This window comes from Dermacentor andersoni, chromosome 11 (genome assembly GCF_023375885.2).
Source record: "Dermacentor andersoni chromosome 11, qqDerAnde1_hic_scaffold, whole genome shotgun sequence".
NCBI classification, from domain to species: Eukaryota; Metazoa; Arthropoda; class Arachnida; order Ixodida; family Ixodidae; genus Dermacentor; species Dermacentor andersoni.
In genome coordinates, this window is record NC_092824.1 from 80,009,309 (window position 1) to 80,030,432 (window position 21,124).

General features: G+C 45.6%; 1 long non-coding RNA gene across 2 annotated transcripts in view; it reads left to right on the forward strand.

The window, feature by feature from the left end:
- The first annotated feature begins 8,715 nt into the window (after positions 1-8,715).
- Positions 8,716-21,124, forward strand: part of LOC140214088 (uncharacterized) — a 61,630-nt gene continuing 49,221 nt past the window's right edge. For both annotated transcript variants that reach the window (XR_011891009.1, XR_011891008.1), the window contains exon 1: positions 8,716-9,237. This is a non-coding gene — a long non-coding RNA (uncharacterized lncRNA). The remainder of the gene's footprint in view (positions 9,238-21,124) is intronic.

Genomic DNA, 21,124 nt, shown 5'->3' on the forward strand with positions numbered 1-21,124 from the left:
TCCGAGTAAGAAGCATTTGCCTCGAATCACCAGATGTCCCTAGAACTGCATGCAACTCGTGAAATAGAACCCGATGTTGGCGTTGGCTAGCTCATTAGCGCGAGGAAAAACGCCCGCTCGCGGAACGCACAAAGGCGTGCTAACTCGCGTAACTGGTGTTCTAGCTACGATGGGCGGCGTTGCTGTTCGCCTTCGGGTAAGGCCTTCCGCGAGTGCTTCTAACCATCAGAAAGCTCCCGCCTTGTAAAGCTCCCGCCCTAGCACAGGTGCGAAACCAACGTCTATTGTGCATAACCCCGCACGCGTCATCACCATAGCCCGGCATGCAAATGGCGTGGTGTCCTCCTGACACTGTGGTTATTTCGAAATGTAAAGCTTCAGGGAGGCGCGAGATCATTAGCTCCCTTCAGCAGCTATCTCCCGCTGTTTCAGAGCGTCTTTGATTGTTTTTTTTTTTTTTGTTCTGATGAGAATTGCTTCCTTCTGACGCACTTGATCATTTACTCGGTACTTTATCAGCTCCTTGTCCTTAAGGTTTTGTGGGCGATGGCTTCCGAAGTTTCTAAAATAGTGCTGCGTAAGCCTCGGTAACGGAATTGATCTTGATTGCTTGTGGATGCAGCTCCTGCTTGCGTCTCACTCTATGAGCAAATCATTGAATCCTTTGAAACGGATGCCCAACGTATTGCATTTTGTTCAGAGTTCGTTCTTCATCCCTTTGTCGCTCCGCTCTGCCTTAGACTACGAACTTCAGCAACGCCAAATTTTGCTTGATGAGCACGTTCAGATGTAGAAAAGATGTTAAACATTTTTTTGCACATCTAGCTGTCTCCGTGCTGCTGGGCGTAGGAAGGAGAAAAGATAGAATAAAGGCCCTCAGAGAGATGGCACAAATAAATACTTGAGAAATAACACACGAAGAAAAAGAAAATTACTACTTCAGGTCTCTGAGAACATTTAGATGGGCGCAAAGAACACCGTCCGCTTACAGCGCACACTTAAAGCTCTGCAAGGAGTTACCGAATGCTATACTTGAGCTTGCGCTGGAACCTTCTAGGAAGATTGCTCAAGTTCGGAGAACTTTATACAAATACGGTAAAAATACTTCGAGAAGGTTGTCTGGCGTCTGTAACGGGGCATATCCCATTTATCAAGATTCATTTCAACGTCAAGCGTCATTTCGAGAACAGAAGATGCGCATCGCCGTACCACCTTCACACATTCTATGTAGGCGCAGAACACAGCTCGCTGTTTTTTTTTTTTTCGTACAGCTGGGCTGCGCGACCGTCTAAATCAATTGAGCGTGGTACTGTTTCTTTTCTTTTTATACACCGCGTGTGTAGCTCCTCACTAGTGGTTATACGCACAGTGGTGTCGTGGATTTTTTTTTTTTTTCATCTTCCTCTTTTACTCTTGCCCTACCAGAATGCACGGTAGCGGGCCGGCTAAATTCCTTTCCGGACCGTTTTTTCTACTTTTTCTCTCTCTCGCTCGCGTGGGAATTTAAAACTTTGGCGCACGCATTCTACGGGCCTCAGCGGTATGCAAATGAGATGCACTCGGGTGCTGCAATCTTTCGCCTCGACGTATACTGTGCCTGTGGCTCGATCGTTTGACTATCGCGTGCACGCTCCACGTCCACGAGCCGTGGATAAGCTCCTATCTGCCGACGCGCCCGCACGCACGCGCCAGCAAAAGAGTTTGAGCGTGGAGCGTGCATCTCAGCTTGCACCTAAATTGCTGCAATATTATTAACAGCCAAGGCTTGAGCTTTCAAGAAAGCCCTTCGCGCTGTACTGCTATCTACATAATATTTAGATTTACTTATAACACACTATGGGGTGTTACGTGCCAAAACCACTTTCTGATTATGTAGCACGCCGTAGTGGAGGACTCCGGAAATTTAGACCCCCTGGGGTTCTTTGACGTGCACCTAAATCTAAGCGCAGGGGTGTGTTCGCATTTCGCCCCCATCGAAATGCGGCCGCCGTGGCTGGGATTCGATTCCGCGACCTCGTGCTTGGATTTACTTAGGTATAATTTTTATTACTATATATTTGTAGAGGTATCTAGAGATACAACTTTGCTGAGTACACTTCCATTCCGCAACTGATCGGAATTTTCCGATCGAGCGCGTTTAAGAATCTTGCGGTCGAGGCTCTTGTAGGCCCCTCTTTTTTTTTAGCAACTAAACATTTTCGTGACGAACAAATGATCTCTCTGGCACTAACACGTTGTCACGGAGACGAAGATGACAAAAACGCTTTTGTGGCTTCCCACGATGAGCAAGTGGCACAAGTTGGCGGCGACTACGATACCGTCTTGGTTGATATCTTACCGCTATGGTCGCTTATGACTTGTGAGTAGCGGTACATAGACGTTTTTTTTTCGCAACGATATTCGAGTCAACGTGGTGCCCTCAAAAGAAGAAAACAAAGTGAAAACTACACCTCGGCTACTTTTAACAAGCATGAAAGAAAAAAGTGACCGTTCAACATGAGCCACTTCAAGACGATATAGCTTGCACCTTTGAAGCTGCGATTGCGACGTAGATATTTTCAGATTTACAGGGAAAGCCAGCACGTGATGTCGCATCTGTGCGTCTTAGACGAGTTTGACCATTCATCAAGGTGAGTATGCGAGAGAAAAAAAAAACGTCTTTGCTTTACTCACGCTCCATGCCTTCGAATTTCCTTGGCCGTGGAATTCTTCAACGAAGCCAACTATAGCTTTGTGAACGCCCCGTTTGCTTCGGCCAGCAGATCGAGTAGTGTGCACGTTAATCATATTTAATGTATTCACAAATATTCCTAAAAGCTCTTCCTCGCTATCATTCTGCTCCTTTCTTCTTTCTCCTTTTCTTACTTTATACGCTATTCTCAAAACGGATGAATTAACGTGGAGTAACTGAGCGCTTTCAGGGGACGAACAAAGCCACGGGACTCATTAAATCTCAAGATCTGGCTTCCTTTGTGCAGAATTAATGCCACAACACGTGAAGGAAAGTCGCAAGAACAACCTGTAGCCACTCTTCGCGCAAAGAAACTCGGCGGTATTATACAAAGTGGCTCACACTGTAGTGAAAATAATTACGCGCGTTGTCTTAATTCGTCGATGTTTCTGCGTCTCTCATTGCCCAACGCAGACTGCCTAAAAAGACGAGAGACAAAGGCCATCTTCCCGGAGTTTCCTGCAAAGGCATGAAACGTTCCTTGGGGGAAATATAGAAAGCAAAGACGATACAGTAGCGAAAACGAGCTTAGCGCTTTGTGAAGCCTGGCGCCTGTCTTTTAGGAGGAACGCAGTGATGCCGTTGAAAGACATTGTTTCTTTGTTGGCAAAACTAAGAGCACGAAAAATACTGAAAATGCAAAGCTGAGCAGCAAAGTGGTGTTCGTGTTTTTCACGCTCTTTTCTTGTAGCGATTCACTGTAGAAAAGGCCGCAGTGCCCGCGCTCATTTGCGTAGTTTCTTCATTTCATTTACTTAGCTCGCTGTTAGGCTGGATCGCAACTTCAGCATTCGTCGTCTGAAGCTTATTCACAGTTTGTGGTGACACAGATCACGTACTTTGCCACTGTCCTCGATGCAGCGCGCCCCGGCTGTCGCTAGCGGCCGCGTTGAACTGTCACGCAACAAAAGTCGGTCAAGGCTTTGTTTACCTTTCACCGTGGCAGCGGCCTATTAGAAACACGATAACGGACCCGTCCTTTTTTTCCCTTTCTTTTAGTCCCCGCTCTTCCTTCTGTCTCTACTTCCCCTTTCCCTTCTCCTAGTGCAAGGTAGCGAACCGGAAGTTTAACTCTGGTTAACCTCCCTGCCTTTCTCTCATTTGGATCTCTCTCTGTCACTGCAGCGAGGTGAGGATTACGACGAGCAACTTGGCGCATGTGCCAAACTATCATGTACACATTTATTCCGGAAGGAGGCTCAGCATTTGCACGACGCACTGCAAGTTTGTCAGCATGGCAACAAAGCCAACAGGTCGGCAGAACGTAGTTGCGGTAAGTTTTAGAGGAAATTGAAATAAGAAAAATAGATATCGAAAAAAGGACAACTGGAGGGGAAAAAGAGAAATAAATGAACGGCAGAGAGGTTAACCTAACTGAGCCCGATTGTTTACCCTGTACTCAGCATGTGTGAAAGGTGACCTAGCGATGGGAAAAAAAAGACAAAGAAAAAAGAAAATGCCTACCCAACAAAACCAGTGATATACACTACTAAGCTAAAAATTATGTCATGCTTTTGGAGAGTACTTGAGACTTGAGCGACACATTCTGGGCCTGGCTTTTGCATGTGATACGCTTGACTTATATTGCGTATCATTTGATCCGGAAATTGGGAACAAAATAGTTTCCCTCCGCCACGCTCAGATGGCAGAGAAAAATGAGAGTGTCTATAGCTACCGAAGTTTGTATTCAAGGTTAAAGTTCTTTTGACGTTACGAACGTTATATTTGTTAACCCAAGCCCTTCGTCCCAAGCCTTTCGATTTCATCCCTGTATCCGCTGCAGCCATTACAGGGTAGCAAACCGGATGGGCAACTAGTAACCTCCCTTTTTCAGCTATCTTCTGTTTCTCTCTCTCTCTCTCTCACTCTCTCTCTCGTTTTCCTACAAGCATTCCTCACTGGCTAGTTCGAAGGCAATATAGTGTGATTTGTCTGCGGTTATACGGTGTGCAATTCATGGCAGGATATTATTTAACTGTGTAATCGTGGAAATGACGTAATCGCTGACGAACTGGTGAGCAGCAGGACCCGCAGCAGGACCCTTTTCTGTTAACGAAGTGCGCGCCGTGCTACTCGGGGCACCGCACAGCATGACATTTTCGCACGGTGTGACCACACGGGACGAAGGAGTGCTATATTCAAGTATTCAATGAGTTACTAGTCCACATTACGGCCACGCTGAAGAAGATGTGCAAGACTTCCTGCTCAAGTGCGCACGACAGGACACCGCGAGGCGACGACTTCAGGTTGATTTTATCTGCATATACCACCGACCCTTACCAGTTAAAAAAAAAACATACTTGGCCTAGGGCCAACAATGCGGCTACAGAAAAAAACAACACTTATGACGTTACCAACCTTTTTGGGAAATGCAAAGCCTTTATGCTCACGCTAAATGTTCGTGCTTGAACCTAATAATACTATTCGTTATATACAACAGATAGTATATGTGTTGCGAACGTTTGAATTTCATATACGTAGTTATTTGTTACGTTAGATATATATGTGTATAGATAAGTCAAAGATCTCGCATGCAGAACTCAACATATGGTCGTGTTTTTTTGGACTCTTTAGTGTGTTTTAGCTGCCACTTGTTTATGGAACTGATTGTCTCTTAGTGCCATTTTACTCTCTTCTGTGCCATCCTTCACGCGTGCGCGGAACTTCCCAAATGTTCGTCATGTTTGGCTGTCGTGTGTTTGTTTCACTGATTTCCGCGGTTTTGCCTTTGCCCTGCAAAGAGAAGCAGCCGGCGTTACTGCACCATCTTGCTCTCCGGTCGGGCGCGAACAACCGCTCGAAGGAGCCTTGCTAATTGTCATTTCTTGTGCATGACAGTGAAGCAATATTCCTCATAATTATCACAAGTTGGTCGGCTCCCTTGAGAAGGCTTCGCAAACATCTCAACGCGATCTGCGAACAATCTCCCGAAAGACACGGATAATAAAGGAATTTAATGTTGCCATGCCTATGGCATTAATAAATTAACGCATATCTCCCGCACACTTAACGTCAGCAGTTGCCTTATCAAGATCAGTGTTGTCGGTATGCAGCAATATTATTGAAGGGCGAGCAGAGCAAAGAAAGTTGTGCCAAAAGGCCAAAGAAACGAACGACGACACGAGGGGGTAGGAAGGGGGAAGGCGGCAAGGTTGAGCAGAGGGAAAGAGTGTCAGTTTAATTAGGAAGCAGACGAAATGTTGCGACACAAAGTTGGGATCAAAGATGAACAGAGCTCTCACTTTCTTTATCTCGCTATACTCAGCTAGCGCGGCTATGCGAAAAATGCTTGCAGAGTTTTTTAAGCTCCGGCATCTCTTCCAAAAGCAGCTGCGTGCTTTGCCTTGTTGCTGCGTTTGAAGCTTACGCCGCATAACCGTGTTCCCGTGGAAGCCTCAAACCTCATTTATCGCGGCCCTCGAGCAGATGTGCGCCAGTTCTTGGGTGTGCAGTCGTCTGCAAGAACACCAAGCGTCGTTCAATAGGACGCGTCTTTTATGTATAGCAAGGAGAACAGCAGAAGGCAGGAAATTTTGCCTGCCCGTTCGTGGTACTCCATCATGAAGCATTCTCGCTTCGTGCAGGTAGAGGCGAGAAGAAAAAAAAAAGCTACAGCAGATATAGAGGGACGGAATTGAGAGGGCGGTGTTGCCCCTTCACTGCTACAACTCGCGACGTGGAGAAGTTCAACATGCCGAACGCGTCTTGCATTTCAAGTTCAGTGCTCGGTGTTTTCAAAGCGTTTCCCTCGCTCGGCAAACTCACTTTAATCCACTGAGTCGGCGCAACGATCGCGCCACAAGGATCGCCGCTTCAGTGTCAAAAAGTCGAAGCTAATCCTAAAGCAGGAAGACGCGAGGAGCTGGAGAGTGGAGGTCGGAATGCGAGAGGCACACTTTAACGCGGTATCCTTAAGGGCCCCGTGTCACGGAAAATTCGGTGTCGGCGTCGTAACCAGCGTAAGCGTACCGTGAGCAAAAAATTGCCGTATATATTTATATGCATATGCCACGCCTCGTATGACATGCGGTATATGCGGGTTATATTGCCACACCATTCTATCAATAAAGTTGCTAATACCTTGTCGTAGATTCTTGACAAAGTTATTCCTCGGAATTTTGACAACGACAGCGCGCAAACAAATGTCTTGAAACAAAATACCGACAGCGCATGCATTTTATGTTAAATCTTCTGAGGCTGAAATATTGAAATGCGAATCGAACACAGAAACCTGGAAATGAACTAAATTTTTTGAAGCGGCTGTGCAAGTTCAAGGTCATTTATTTACCACATTCATGGAGTTTCACATAAGTGGTTGGAACGAGGGAAAAAAAGCTGCATTAAAAACAGCTTGACTGGCCCCACGTCCCCAGTTCACTAAGGCAACTAATTAGATCCGGGAATACCTCCGGGCAAGAGGCCGCGTTTCTACCAGAAAGCTGGCCTTCGAGCATAGCGTTCGCCGCCAGCGTTTACCGGTAGACATCACGGTTACATAACCTGCAATTTCCGGGAAGCGTGAGAAGCAGTCAGGGATCTTTGAATGCTGTCTCGTTCCACCCTTAAAGGCCAAGCTTAAGCTTCTTCCAATTTTTTTTTTCCATGACGGCAGACTTTTAAACACAAACTAAAAACGTAGTCGGGGGAAAAGCACAAGCGCAAACTTTGTCAAATCTCCTGTCTACGTATCGAGCTTGCACACAATAGCCTGCTGTCACAGACTGCTTCCAACTCGCCCAAACCAGTATACCGAATACACTTTTCTTCGTTACGAAGAAGTGTAGCACTTGTAGTTTGGCTGTTTTCGGGTTCGTTGCACGAAGTGAACCAGATGGTCAGGGGTTATTGTGTTCGTGGCCAATGTCGTAAACCACATTAATTCGCTTTAGTTGGTCTAACAAATGCACTTCACTAACTGTGATATCTGTTTTTTGATACAGAGTTAAGCATTTGTAAACACCGTGCTTCAGTTCCTTTATATGTCTTTTTTGTATTGCCGATTTTCCACAGTATTTAAAAGTTTGAGGACCCAATTCAGGATTACGTAAGGTAGAATATAGGTGGCTCTCCTAAACGATACAACATTTTATTCGGGTTGGTCGAGCATTTTGATTACTTCCTACATTTCAGCGTTTTACGTGTATTTTCAATACAGTTAAACTCAGGTTTATTCAACATCTTCCAGATGTTTGGAGCATGGACAAAAAGCCTGAAAAGGCTTGACTTGGTCCGTGCATCATAGCATGGCATACAGTGGCATCAATTCCATACAAAAAAGACAGGAGAAAATCAATTGTAGCAAATACAAAAATTACAGAAAAAAAAAACAATATACAATGCAAGCAACAGGCAAATATGTGCGTAAAGAAAATCTATGAATATACAGAAACATCGTGTGAAATTCACTGGATCAGAAACGAAAAGAAAAAGAAGTACAGAAAATACAATTAGTGTTTCGACAAAAAATAGAACAATGGAGAGTTATACATATACGTTGCGTAGCTGATTCAAAGAGATCAATTCTATATCCGTGCCATTTTTGGCCAACTCATTTAACAAGGTCGGTAATGCGTACTTGAACATTCGCTTGCCGTAGGTCGTGCGGCACCTATCAACTTTCCATGTTTCGGGATAGCGTGTGTTTTATGCCGGGGAATTTTTTTCAACCTCGCCATTGATTTAAGAACGTAAATTTTCTTGTTTGTTTCCAGTTTATGTTGTCGAAGTAGTCTGAAATCGTACAGAGATTGTATGTTTACAAGCTTAAGCTTGTTAAACATATCCTGTGTGTGACTTAGGTAAGGAGCTTTAAAAACAAGGCGTATTGCACGCTTCTGAAGTGAAAGAAGTTTCTGTATATTTTCTTTAGTTGTTCCCCAAACTAGCGCACCATAGTTTAGCGTAAAAGCAAGCATTGTACAAAATATTGTTAATAGAAAGAGGGAACGTAAAGCAATGTCGACGCATGAGACCAATTACTTTGGACAGTTTTTTCGTCAAGTAATTAATGTGAGCATCCCAGGACAAATTATTGGAGAAAGTCACGCCAAGCGTTTTAAAAAGGGGATCAGAGTTGGCGCCGAACTAAAGCTTTCAAAGAAAAACCCAGGTCACCGTATCTTTCCAACTATAGTAATCTATTCGATGTACAGCGTCCTATTCATCCTGCCTGAATTTACCTTCGCTCTTCCATGATGTGTTATCGCCGCAAGTATCACAATGACGCAGCGTCTTCTGTCCGTACGAAAGATTCACGGCAGGCCACGTGCCGCAACCATGACGCGGCATGTTTTTTTTTTTTTTTTTTTCATGGATACGGAGTCGAGACGGGAGTGATAAAGGCAACAGTGGCCAGCAGGTTTTACCGCAGAAAGCATTCCACCTTTCCACGCTTTCTGGTGTGTCAGACATGTCGGGAGTGTTCAAGGTGTGCGCAACCGTCGACAGCGCTCCATCTACTATCTCGAATGGCGCCGCCGGGCAGAGCTACCGCATGACGAAGAAAGGTACGATATTTTCAGCGGTACTCTTGTTTCTAGGAACGCGAGTCCCCAACAGCGCTGATTCGTCTTTGCAGTAACAGTGAAAGTATGCAACTCACATAGCGAGGCGCAAGATAGACTAGTAACCTTCGTTTTTTTTTCAAAATGTTCTTATTAACGCCGCAGTTAACAAGCCAGCCACAGATGAAAATGTGCTCCGATATTTTCTCTCCCGTATAAATAATGCGCGTGGTTAGCTTGTTCGTGTGTTTGTGGTGTGCATAAACTGAAGTTGCCCCTAAGTATTCTTACTTGAACTTGCCTTACGGGCTTTAGTACGTACTACGTAGTCGGGGTTATATTAGGGTAACAAACTGCCACTTCGCGGACTCCGAGGCGCAGCCACCGCGCAAGGCCCAGCCTTTATGCGTAGGCGGCACAGTAATAATTGTTACTCTCTTGCATTCAATTAACCGGCGGCGTGCTTACGGCGAGTAACTCGAAGCAGAAGCCTTAGTCTTTATTTTGTCATTACGACGTAATTACAGTTATGAAATGCTTACGCCTACTGGTTTAGTGCACTCGTCTAGCTCGCTTTTAAGCAGCTGTCAAGAAAGCACTACCACGTGTACTTGTTTCTTACCCTGTGGCCGTCTTTCACCGGCAAACAAATGTTCAATGTTATCGCCCGGCTCAAGACGCACCTTTTTGGATCGAAATCTCTCGAATATTACCGCTGGCTCTATCAGTTTTATGTTGTCGCCGAGCCTTGTGCAAGAAGTTTGTGTGCGTGACGTGAATAGTGGTGTACCATCTTGATATTATTCAGCCCGAGGAAGTTCGACCATGTATCTCATTCCAAGCAGTGGTTAATCGCAGTCGGCAGCTATTTTCTAGTTGTGCCTGAAATATTCGGTCGAGCGTGAACTATACGTGTAGTGAAAGTGCTAGGCCACTTCCTCCACGCACCTTGTTTCCCTCTCTTTGTTAATTGCCGTAGATATATGACTGTGGGAAAAAATGTCAGCGAAAATAATACTTCATGGTATTTAGCCAATACACTGAAGCTGAGGAATGCGCCGTTTGATCTTGCAGCTGCGTAGTGTCACTCATGAGCTAGCTGTGACCCTCAGTGAAAGAATTACGATGAGCCCGCGGAAAATAAAGGTATAAGGGGTAATTAGCGATTAATTACTATTTATCGCCCGTCACCTCATGGTCACTGGCACTGACGGCATGTCTCCGAAGGAACCCTAATTTTATTTCAAAACGAATATTTTTAAATATCGCTTAAGATATTCGCAGAAACATCCGGTACAGTGCCGTCTAGATAAGTTTGGACACTTGTGTTTATTCGCCCTAGTGAAAAGCTTGCGTTCGGTGTTCCACGACAAAAGAAAAGTAGATACACTCAACCAACTCACTGAAGCAAATACGTATGCATTTTAGGCCGTAACACCGCTTTCAACGTTCGACAAAACAATGCAGCAGTTCCCGGTAGCGTCTTTTGGAACGCTGTAGTGAGGCAGTAGACAGAAAGATGAAGCAAAAACAAAATCGTTTTCTTTTTTTCTCGGCTGACGAAGATCGCGGACAGCATCATGATTTTGTTTTTAATTTGTTCTTTACCTATCTAAGAGTTGTTAGAAAGAACATTTTACCTACCTCTGTAGAGCTCATCCCTTCGCATTGCTTCAACCGGTGTAGCCCGTAACAGTTTATGGCGGTGGCCGGCTTTCTTCCTTCGGGAAGCAGAACGCCAGTAGCTGCGGCTCGTTGGGCTACTTCGTGCGGCCCCCTTGCACACGACAGTTAACGGGCACTGTACTCGCTTCCCTCACATTTAACGAAGCCAGTTGTAGCACTACCACACAGAGACCGCGACATCGAGTTCGCGCAACATGAGCACAGGTACAGCCCAGGCACGACCTGCCACGATAAAAAAGCGTGTTCGTTAAGCCGGCGGCTCATCGTCTCCTCTGGGCAGACGACACGAAAAATGATGCACGTGACGTCACGGGGAAAGCAAGCAAGCAAGCGGGCACTCAGTTGCATGCACTGCATGCGCCGCAGAAGGCATGTACCGCGGGATGATGGTGCAGATTTAGCGCGCCACCGGAGCACCGCAGGATGCCAAATTTCAAAGAAAAACGAATCGGACAGACGTCAATGTGCGTAATTTTGAGAGGCAGTCAGCATCCTCACTGCGAAGCTATTGCTGGCATGCCTTGCAAGACTAGGACCGCCGGCAGTCGACATCGTGCTCCTCCTCTCCCTTTTCTTTCTCGATATTGTAGCCGTATAAACGACATGCTGTAGTGGCCACTGGACTTATTGCAACAAGGCGCCTTCGGCCTACGGAGTGTTCATCCTGAATTTCCGCCAGTCATTTGCGGCTCAACGTGGGTTATGCTTGAATAGCTTTGCGCCGAACCTTCATGATGAAGGTGCATTCTCGGAAAAGAATGACGGAGCGAATTCGCAGCGAATGCTCGTTTCACGATGTCATGTGTGTGAACTTCGAACGCGCAGGGGTTCATGGCGTGAAGTCCAACCGTTTCTATACTTCTTTGTGTTCATGTCATCGGCTAAGAAAGTTTTCGTCTGCCCATATAATTGCGGCTATTTCAGATTCCCATTACATATTAATTTACAGCATAAGGACGTGTATTGGAGCATATGTGAAAAACAGTCTTCGTGAGACAGTGAGTATAGGCTTTAATGTACTTGTCTCGCAAACGCGAAAAAAGAATTTTTTTTTTGTGACTTCATTTATATCGCGAAGCAACGATATTTGGTTTACCCTTACCATAACGGAGTCACGTTGCTGGGGATTAAACTCGCGGTGTTGTTTTAACTTGGGATTCTATGTGCTCGCTCTACTGCCACGATTGTTGAAAAATATGAGAAACCTCTATCACAGGCGAGACACGTACGTACGACACCAGAGTCAACAAAACGCACCACTGCATTCAGCCACTTATAGTAGAAAAAACACCCGAGACAGAAATGTCCGCGAAAATGCTGCGCGTTATTTAACAGGCGCTCATGAATTATTCCAAGGTCTGTCTTTTTTTTCTTGATTGGTATCTTTTCTATGCCATCCTAATTTAAGTATGTCCAGGCGTTGTGCCCCTTTCTAGTGGCAGCAGGCACTTTTCGTCCTGCTTTCTCTCTATTTATATGTATTTTTAAACGTAATATTACCAGTAATAATCATAATTATCTGATGAAAGGTGGTTATAATGTCGCTACGTTACGTTTCGTCGGTGCTCATTTGAATCGGCATTCTATGCAGTTCAGATTCTGACCGGTCGCATCAAATGTCGAGAGGTCGTGGGAATCCATTGTTACTACATTGCGTGCCAAAACTGTGGCGCAAATCTCGGTATATTGTATCTGCTAAGACAAATTCGGTGAGGACACAGCCTTAAGCAGACGACGCAAGGCCGAACCAGACATGCAAATCATTGCACAAGGACATCGACAGCAGTTTGAAAGGACGCACCGAGTGTCTACCGTATAGAGAGACCGGGTCTTCGGTAACGAGAGAATTCGGGTGCCGGCAGGGGCAAGAGAGCGATTATTCGAGCTTCCAGGTTGATGCTTTTCTGTTCACATATTGAGTAACGAGGGATGCTCGGTAAGGTTAATGCTGGCAAAATATGCAAAACGAAAAAAACAAAAACAAGAGAGACAGAAAGAGAGAGGGAGGCCGCATTGGTTTTCGAGCAGGCGTATTCACGTGAGTAAGCGACAATGCCTTGTCTTTGTATTGAATCCAGCTGAGTTTTGCCATTTTGCTTGACTGCAATAAGTTCGATAGAGCAATTCCTTGACCACCGCTTACAAGTGTGGCTGTGTTTATCTTGTCGAGCAGCTTGGAGAGTGCAGCCTCTCGTGTTCGTCGGAAACGTGAGACTCGAGCAGCTGCGGGCAGTCTTGAGAAACAGCCCGCTCGCGCGGGAAACGTGTACCGTAGGAGCCCAGCAGGAAAGCCAACTCCACGCGCCTCCCCAGTGTCCTCGCTGCTATACACTAAGCGCTGGCGCGGGAAAAAGCTGCGATGTGCTATTCAAGTTTGTCGGGTAAGTAAACATTGCACCCTCGGAGGACGCAACCGATGTAGTGCATAATAAAGCTGCCCCAACATCAAGGTTGGTTGTGTTAACGGAAGGTTTCGTCTGTCGTCTTACGTCAGTCAAATTTGCCGTGACCTCGCGCTCGCTGATGGGCAAGGTTATATGGGAAATACAGGAAGCACTGTCGCAGATGATATCGTTTTCGGTGCTCATTAATCGGTCGTCACTTGTAAAATATGTTGGTGCGAAAGCGTCAGACGGCTCGTTGAGCCATCTGAAACGACGCCTAGATTTTCATTGGCTGCGACGCCTCGTCACGATCGCGCATCGACGAAGCAGAGTGGGCGAAAGGGAACACCTGCTGCTTCAGGAGCGCGCCAGGTGTTGCGTGAGGGGAGAGGGCACATAGTTTCTCACTATAACACCTAGAGGAAAATCTGGCGCCACCGTCTATGGGAGTTTCTTAAGGGGCGCCGTGCCGTCATGGCAATGACGGTATATGTGTCTGCGAGGCCTGCGTTGGCGGGTGTTGTAAGAGGCTTCGTCTAGAACGTGGATATGGCTACATAAATAACGCGTTCTTAAAGTAAACTATTCGTAAAATGTTTTCATTCACGCATATTACATCTTTACTCGCCTACAATGCCTGAGCAAGCGAAGAAAAGCAAGAACAGACGACAAACTGTTTCAAAGCGAGCGCGACTCTTGTCGTCTGCCGTCCAACTTTAGCGGCCCGCTGATACTTTTTACGTTTCATCGAACTGTGCATGCAATAATAAGTTCTCATAATTAAACAAAACATGTTTTTGTGCCATAATAAAACTAAAACAGCTGTTTACGTGCTGTTTTAGTAGAAAATGAATCATTGTGACAGACGGAACGGTGCTTGCCAGGCGCGTCTTCAAGGTGTCCTGGCTCTCCGGGAACGAGGCCAACCCGAAGTCACAATATACCGGCATTCCCATGCATACCACAGCGCAGCAGCGCCAGATTTCCCTCTAGGTAATATAGTGAGAAACTCTAAGAGAGGGCATCACCGCGAAGCGAAGCCACCCTCGATCTCGGAAGCCTGCTTCACCCGCACTTTGCTTGTCCTCGGAATCTCTCGCCTGCGCCCTAACTGCGCCTCGGTAAGGAAGGAAGGAAATCAACTTTATTCAAGGTCCTGCAGGCCACGAGAGCTTTGGGGGCTCTCATGGAGTGGGCGCCTCCCACGACGAAGCCGGGAGGTTGAGTTTCCTGGCGGCGTCGTGGACCTGCTGGAAGGCCCAGAGTTGGGGAGCGAGTGCTTCGGTAAACCCAAATCATAACGCGCCAAGTATCTCAACGCGCCCGCTTACCCGCGAGGAGATAACTTGGAAGACCTCTCAGCGGCGTTCAATTGGACATAATGCTTTCGCATTCACAACTCGTTAAGAAGTGCGCACGTGTCCACGGACATTCTCCCGTCGGCACATTTCCAAAGGCAGCGGCATGCGAGCGTAACGCAATGCTGCAGTTCACGTGATCGCTTTGTTTCCTCTCGCTCTCAAGCAGAGCTTTATAAAAAAACTGGATTTTCGTGCAGCACAGAAACAAGAAAAACCCTGTATGGCTCAGCCTCTACATATTTTGACGTCGGAGTCACTTGGCCTCGTTGCCAGGTGCATCATAGAAATTAGAACGAAGCTGAAGCTACTAGCCAAAGCCCTAAGCCGAAAACTAAAACTACGCTCCAGCTATCATTACCATATATTGGCTTGAGTGTAATATTACCAACTCTGCTAGCCCTGGCGTCAGATCTCTTCGTGCTGCTCGCTGTGTGGGGAGGCTATAAGCAGTATTATTGCGTGTATTTAGGTACACTAAGTTCGCTGGAGTGGCATTGCGATTCTTTGATGCCGGACTGTAATGCTTGGTGTTTAGGTGTGCGTCTGCTGGCTTTTTCAGATTTCATTTTGCCATAGTTGGATGTGACGAGCGGATCCGACGTCACATAGCGTGCGGGAAACGCTGTGTGATAATGGCGCCAGTGTGTCGACACGGTGAATTAGGTTTAAATAATGCAAACGAAAATTTCCATGGAGATTTGCCAACTACGGCTGGCAAGTAACCGAGCTGGAGGATCTGTACGATATCTAAAGGGGCAATGTCTTGTTATTAAGGATCTGAGCTGACTGCCTGAGGACAAAAACATACATTCGCAACGACATCAGGCATGTTCCGAAGGTGACTTGTCATGGTGTAATGTAGCGGAAAGGTATTCAACTTGCAAAAAAGACTCGTAGAAACGTCCACTTTCCCGAAGTGCTGGGATTCATAGCGGATGGAAGCACTCACTGGTGAGTGATTGAGATAAGCAAGCGACGTTTAGACTATTGGCGAAAAATACAACAACAGAGAGGAAATTGAGAGATTTTTTGTCTTTACATGCACAGATACATGTACAATATAGAATGAGAGGTTTTCCTGAATAGAGAAGAGATAAAGGAGAGATAGGGAAAATGATATACTGCATAGATGTATAGTCGGTAACAACCTAATTACAAACAAGCTTAACCCACATAAACGCTATGCACCTGTCCTTCACCTATGAAAGAGAGACGAGCAAGCCCGAGTCCATTCATAGCTTGGTGACTTCGCTCTTCTAATGTAAATGCTGGGATAATTAGCATATAAAAGCTATTTGCATCAAGCTAAAATAATAATTTTGGCTCATATCAGGATCACCCATAAAGTTTGCTCTTGACATTGAAATTTTATCCTAAAACCAGTGACACGACAGATCTGTACGAACAAAAACAGCTGTTTTTACGCAAGCAATATTACTTGATGTCAGGCAATTAAGAGGAAGCTTTAGCTCAGCGGCGCCTATCTAAATGCATGGGAAAGTAAAAATCGTTTTTCCAGGCAACCACTGCACCAACTTTGGTGAGGTTTGTTAAACAGAAAGAAGTTAACATCTACTGACTGTTGAAAATCAATAGTTCTTTTATCTAGGCTGTCTATTTTTAATACAAATTGTCAAATATATCAAGTTTACAGAAAGCGAAAATGTGAAGTTTACAACTCTGTAATATGAACCCGATGCCTATAGAGCCGCGGCCGCTCGCTACGCCACGGTCCCGCGCGCAGGGTTCTTTCGCGCGAACTGCGATTGAGAGCGCTGCGTTACGATAACGCATGACCGCAGTCACGTGGCTTTATTTCATATTTCGCAGGTTTTCTTTAAACGCCGGAAAAAAAATCGCCACGCAGCATGTACGTTGCCACAAAAAAAAATTGGATCGGTCGTTTCTGAATCCCCTCTACAACACAGCGGAACGCCCTTGTCCCTAAAGTATATATTAAAGATTTTGCATAATTCATCTTAGTTAATTAACTAATTAAGCGGAATATAAAGAAACACTCTAAAGAGCGCCACTTAATGGCAAACCATATGCCGTTGGTCTCATTTACCTGCCGCTAACCACGTCTTTTAAATCCTTGGTTCAAGTTACGCGAAACACCCTGTATATCGAATTTGTACGCTTTGGGTCATCTAATGGAGGCAGTTTAGAGAACGCCGATATCTGTTTTTCATGCAGAGGGACAAAGTTGTAAACCTAGGGTTTCAGTTTTTCAAACTAATGGTTTTTCAAAAATATTTTCGTAATAACTTTCAAGCTCTAAATAAAGATTTTGCTTCCTACAGTCAATAGAACTCAACTTTCTCCCTAAACTGCATTAAATTTCGTTAAAATTGGCCCAAGGGTTATATCAGAAAAGCGTTTCTGCAATTTACGTGTATTCGAATAGGCGGCATAGGTGTTTGGCCCGAGCTTAAGCTTCCTCCTAAGCGAATTGGTTGTGTGCAAGCACCTTTTTTTTTTTTTTTTAAATAAAGAGACACTTTAGTACCCATACGTGCACTGAATGGGAAAGCAGTATGAGTCTTCCATGCGATACTTTTCACTTGTTCATGGGCTTGCATTGATCAAAGTCAATTTTGAGAGTGGGCCACCCAAATTTTGGGGGCAGCGGGCGAAGTCAATTCTCGGAGAAGGCCATATCGGTTTTCAACGTTCAACTCTGTTTCGAAGGTGCAACTGAGTTTTCGAATTGGGCAAAGCCAACTCTGGGAGTGGGCCAACTCAATTTTGGCAGTGGGCCAGGTCAGTTTCGATGGTGGGCCAAACCCAATTTTCGAATTGGGCAGAGTCAATTTGCTCTAAAAATGTAACAACGTCTCAAGTGGATGCCTTGCGCGCCCGCCATGGTGCTTTAGTGGGCATGTACAAGAAACCGAGCGCGGGAAGCATCCTGAAAGAAATCTAATCTGTGGAGTTACCGTTGGTGTACGTGTTAGCCCTATAAATTAACTCGTCATGTAGGCAGCGCGGCGGCAGTAGTCGGATAGCAGCAATGAAGGCCACCAGCGTGGCCTCCGTGATCTAGGTGCCTCCGTGATCAGTGTTCATGCGTACGAGTTTGCTGTTTAGTTCTTTACTTAAAGAACAGGGCAAACCCGCGAAACTGACCCAATGAATAACAAAAGGGCGTCACAATCTTTTACTATGCTGTGCCGCTCCAGATATACCCGTTACAAAAAAGCACGACTTTGTTGTCATTTTTGTACGCGTGTGTTCAGGCTGGTTCAGGCTTCCTGTGATCGTTCGCGTGCGCAGTCAGCCTACAACATTTCGTAAAAGCTATGTAGAGCACCACGACGGTTACCCAGCGACGATGGCGGCCGATGTGGCTGAAGTTTTTGGCGGTGCGTCGGAGGACGATGTCTTCGATGGCTTTGAGTGAAGTGGAATGAATGTTGGTTTACTGCGCTAAGAGGAGTTTCCGTTGAATGTGTTTTTCTACTCGAATTTGTGGTTCATTATAATTTTGCCTATGAACATTTAGTGCACCCAGATCGGGAAGCTCGACATTTCGTGACGAGTCTCCGCGCGTGCATCGCTTCATTACGTCGACCGAAATAAAACAGCTGCGTAATATACGCTAGTGTGACTTGTATACGCTATTTTTCTTTGAAACTCGCGAACAGTGGCGGACGCGACTTCGGGTTGACAATAAAAACGACTGATTAATCGATTAAACGTATCCCGCAACATAATTAATCTTCATCGATGTGCCCCTTCCATTTAATCGACCTAATCGATTAGACCTGTTCGATTGATCGTTTTCGAGAGTTTCACAGGAGTGGCGCGAAAAGTTTGACATCGAACTGGAATGGCGGTGCACGAACAGTGACTGTGCGGCTGTGGTAGAGTGACTGTCGACTGTTCTTTTTTTTTCTAGTGAGGCCGAGCCGATCGCTTACCCTCTCCTCCTCCGCTCCGCACTCGCCACCACGCCGCCCGAAGCCGAGGTTCGATATGCCCTCGCAATTCATGGCACACTAAAAGCAACCCAGTCGTTGATCGTCGCGTTGCTCCTAGTCCACTGAAGGCGTGGCACAGCTTGCGCGCTGGTTTGGAGCACGCATCTGACGGGGGTTCCTTGCGCAACCGGGCAAAACGTGTGGTGGCGAACCTGTCTCGGAGGAATGCGTCATTCTAGGTCGTGGTCGTAATCAGCTCGCAAGAGAAATCATCGAAGCAAAGGCTATATCATTGGTCTGGGCCGTGCATGTGTAAGCTCACCTTCGTTATCATTATCAAGCAATGAATCGGCGTATCTCCGACTGCAGCCACAGGCTGTCTGAATATGTTGTCACTTGGTTACTATCGGTTTTGTTGCTTGGTTTCTTTGTAATCTATTGATGTCACATGGTTTGCCGAGTGTATAAGTAGTCGTGTCACGAAATAAACCATCAGTTGGAAGCTAGCGCTCACTCTGTTTTCCGTTCCCTTTGATTACCCTACCTCCTTCCTTTTTCGCTCTTTCTGAGCTGCGCTACAAGCCTAAAAATGTCATGACATACCAACTCGCCCAAACTGCTACGCTTTTGATCTGACGTAGCGTTCGAGTTTGCGTCGATTCCAGCGGATCTATAGTTTCCGAGCGTCTATTTTCTCGCATGCTCGTTGTGCACAGGCCATTCAAAGAAGGTGTCGACCCAAGCATCCCAGGTAATGGACATTATTTCGTTCTGTAGAAAAGAACCTGCGGCCTAAAATTCTGAAGCGGTAACTTTCCTCCTCTTCCACTGTGTATATTGCAATTTCTTGCATATTTTAGTTGGACTTCACCTTTCGCTTTCTTTTTCATTTTTCTTATTCTTCTTTAACTGCACTGGATCGGACAACCATGTCCGATCCATCGTTGGACGGCCAACATCGCTGGACGGCCAGCATGGCCGCCCAGCGAGCCCACGATGCGGCCAGGGAGTTAACACTCCCGGTCCCAACGTGGGAGCAGCCCGCTCTCTGGGGCCTTGCACCCCGTAGCTTGCAGGACCTTTCAGTAAAGTTATTCCATCCATCTATCCATGTGTCTTATTTAATTCTGAACTAAGTGTCATTTCATAACGTATATTGTTTATCTTTTCAAAAGTCACCAGCGCCAACTATATTTAGTCTTTACCAAAATTCATGATTATACTTTGTCACACGTCTATATGTTTCAAACTTGCTTCCAGCTCTCGAACATTAAAATAGGATTCTACAAAAGTAGATAACTTTGTTTCAACCTTCTTGATAGTGCCCGTCAAAAATTTCGAATTATCAATTAATCGATGAAAAACCCTGCGTCGCAAGCGATTGATCTATTAAAGGCTAAAATGATGAAAAATTAATCGTCCATATAGCAGGACTTATTATGAGGTGCGACATATAATCCGGAAAATACGGTAGTTTTCCAGAAGCAGTGTTTGGTACAATACCCAGTCGGAGAAAGAATGGATCCGTATTTATTCTTGTACTCTTGCTGAACTCTCCACATGGATATCTGTTCGGATTAGAACTATTGCTTGCTGCCGTAGGGCAGCCACATATCTTACTACAGACCTGAAAAGGAGCTTATGACAATATTGCTCTGCCGACCGACGACTTGCCTTCTGAAGCTTGTCCTCTTTTAAGCCCCTTCTAAAATCTCTATTCAACAACGAATGGCAAAAAAGTAGAGCAAGCTTGCTTGCATTCCTTCCATATGTAATCGCATACATAGCTTCAAAATTCTATTTACTCCCATAAAAAAGAGGCAAATTAAATATAACAAAGAATTAACAAGACGAGGAAGAGAAATAAAATGGCGTGAGTAAAATCAGTCGCGAGTCCGTGAACACGACGCTGTTATGTTTCACCCGGTGCCACTTTCCTAATGCACCGCACATTTGCAATATTGCTCCAGGCGGCAAAACATACCACGGTGAAGCTTATATTTCAGCTTCGAACGCGGTGTTTGTGTTATTGGGCCTACGTGCGGCATGTATTTTCATTTGTTGCATTTACAATTTTATTCATTTATGTGTTCCTTCCTTAGTGGCTCTATGGTGTTGGGCTGCTAAGCACGAGGTTGGGGGATTGAATCGCGGCCACGGCGGCCGCATTTCCATGGGGGTGAAATGTGAAAGCGCCCGTCTACTTAGATTTAGGTTCACGTTAAAGAACCCCAGGTTGTCCAAATTGACGGAGTCCGTCACTACGGCGTGCCTCATAATCAGGTCGTATTTTTGGCACGTAAAACACCAAATTTTAATTTTTGTTCGCTCCTTCAAGCGAAAAAGAAAAGGAGACGCTAATATCAGAACGATATGCTTTGCGGCAAAATAAATAGTTTTGCATGGGAAAGTAACGTTTTCCCTCAGGGTGCGTTTGTGCGTGCGTGCGCGTGTGTGTGTGTTTCTTCCTCAAGGCTTCGATTCCACCTCCACTCGTAAAGAAGCTTACTGCGACTCAATCGCCTGAAGCGTTACC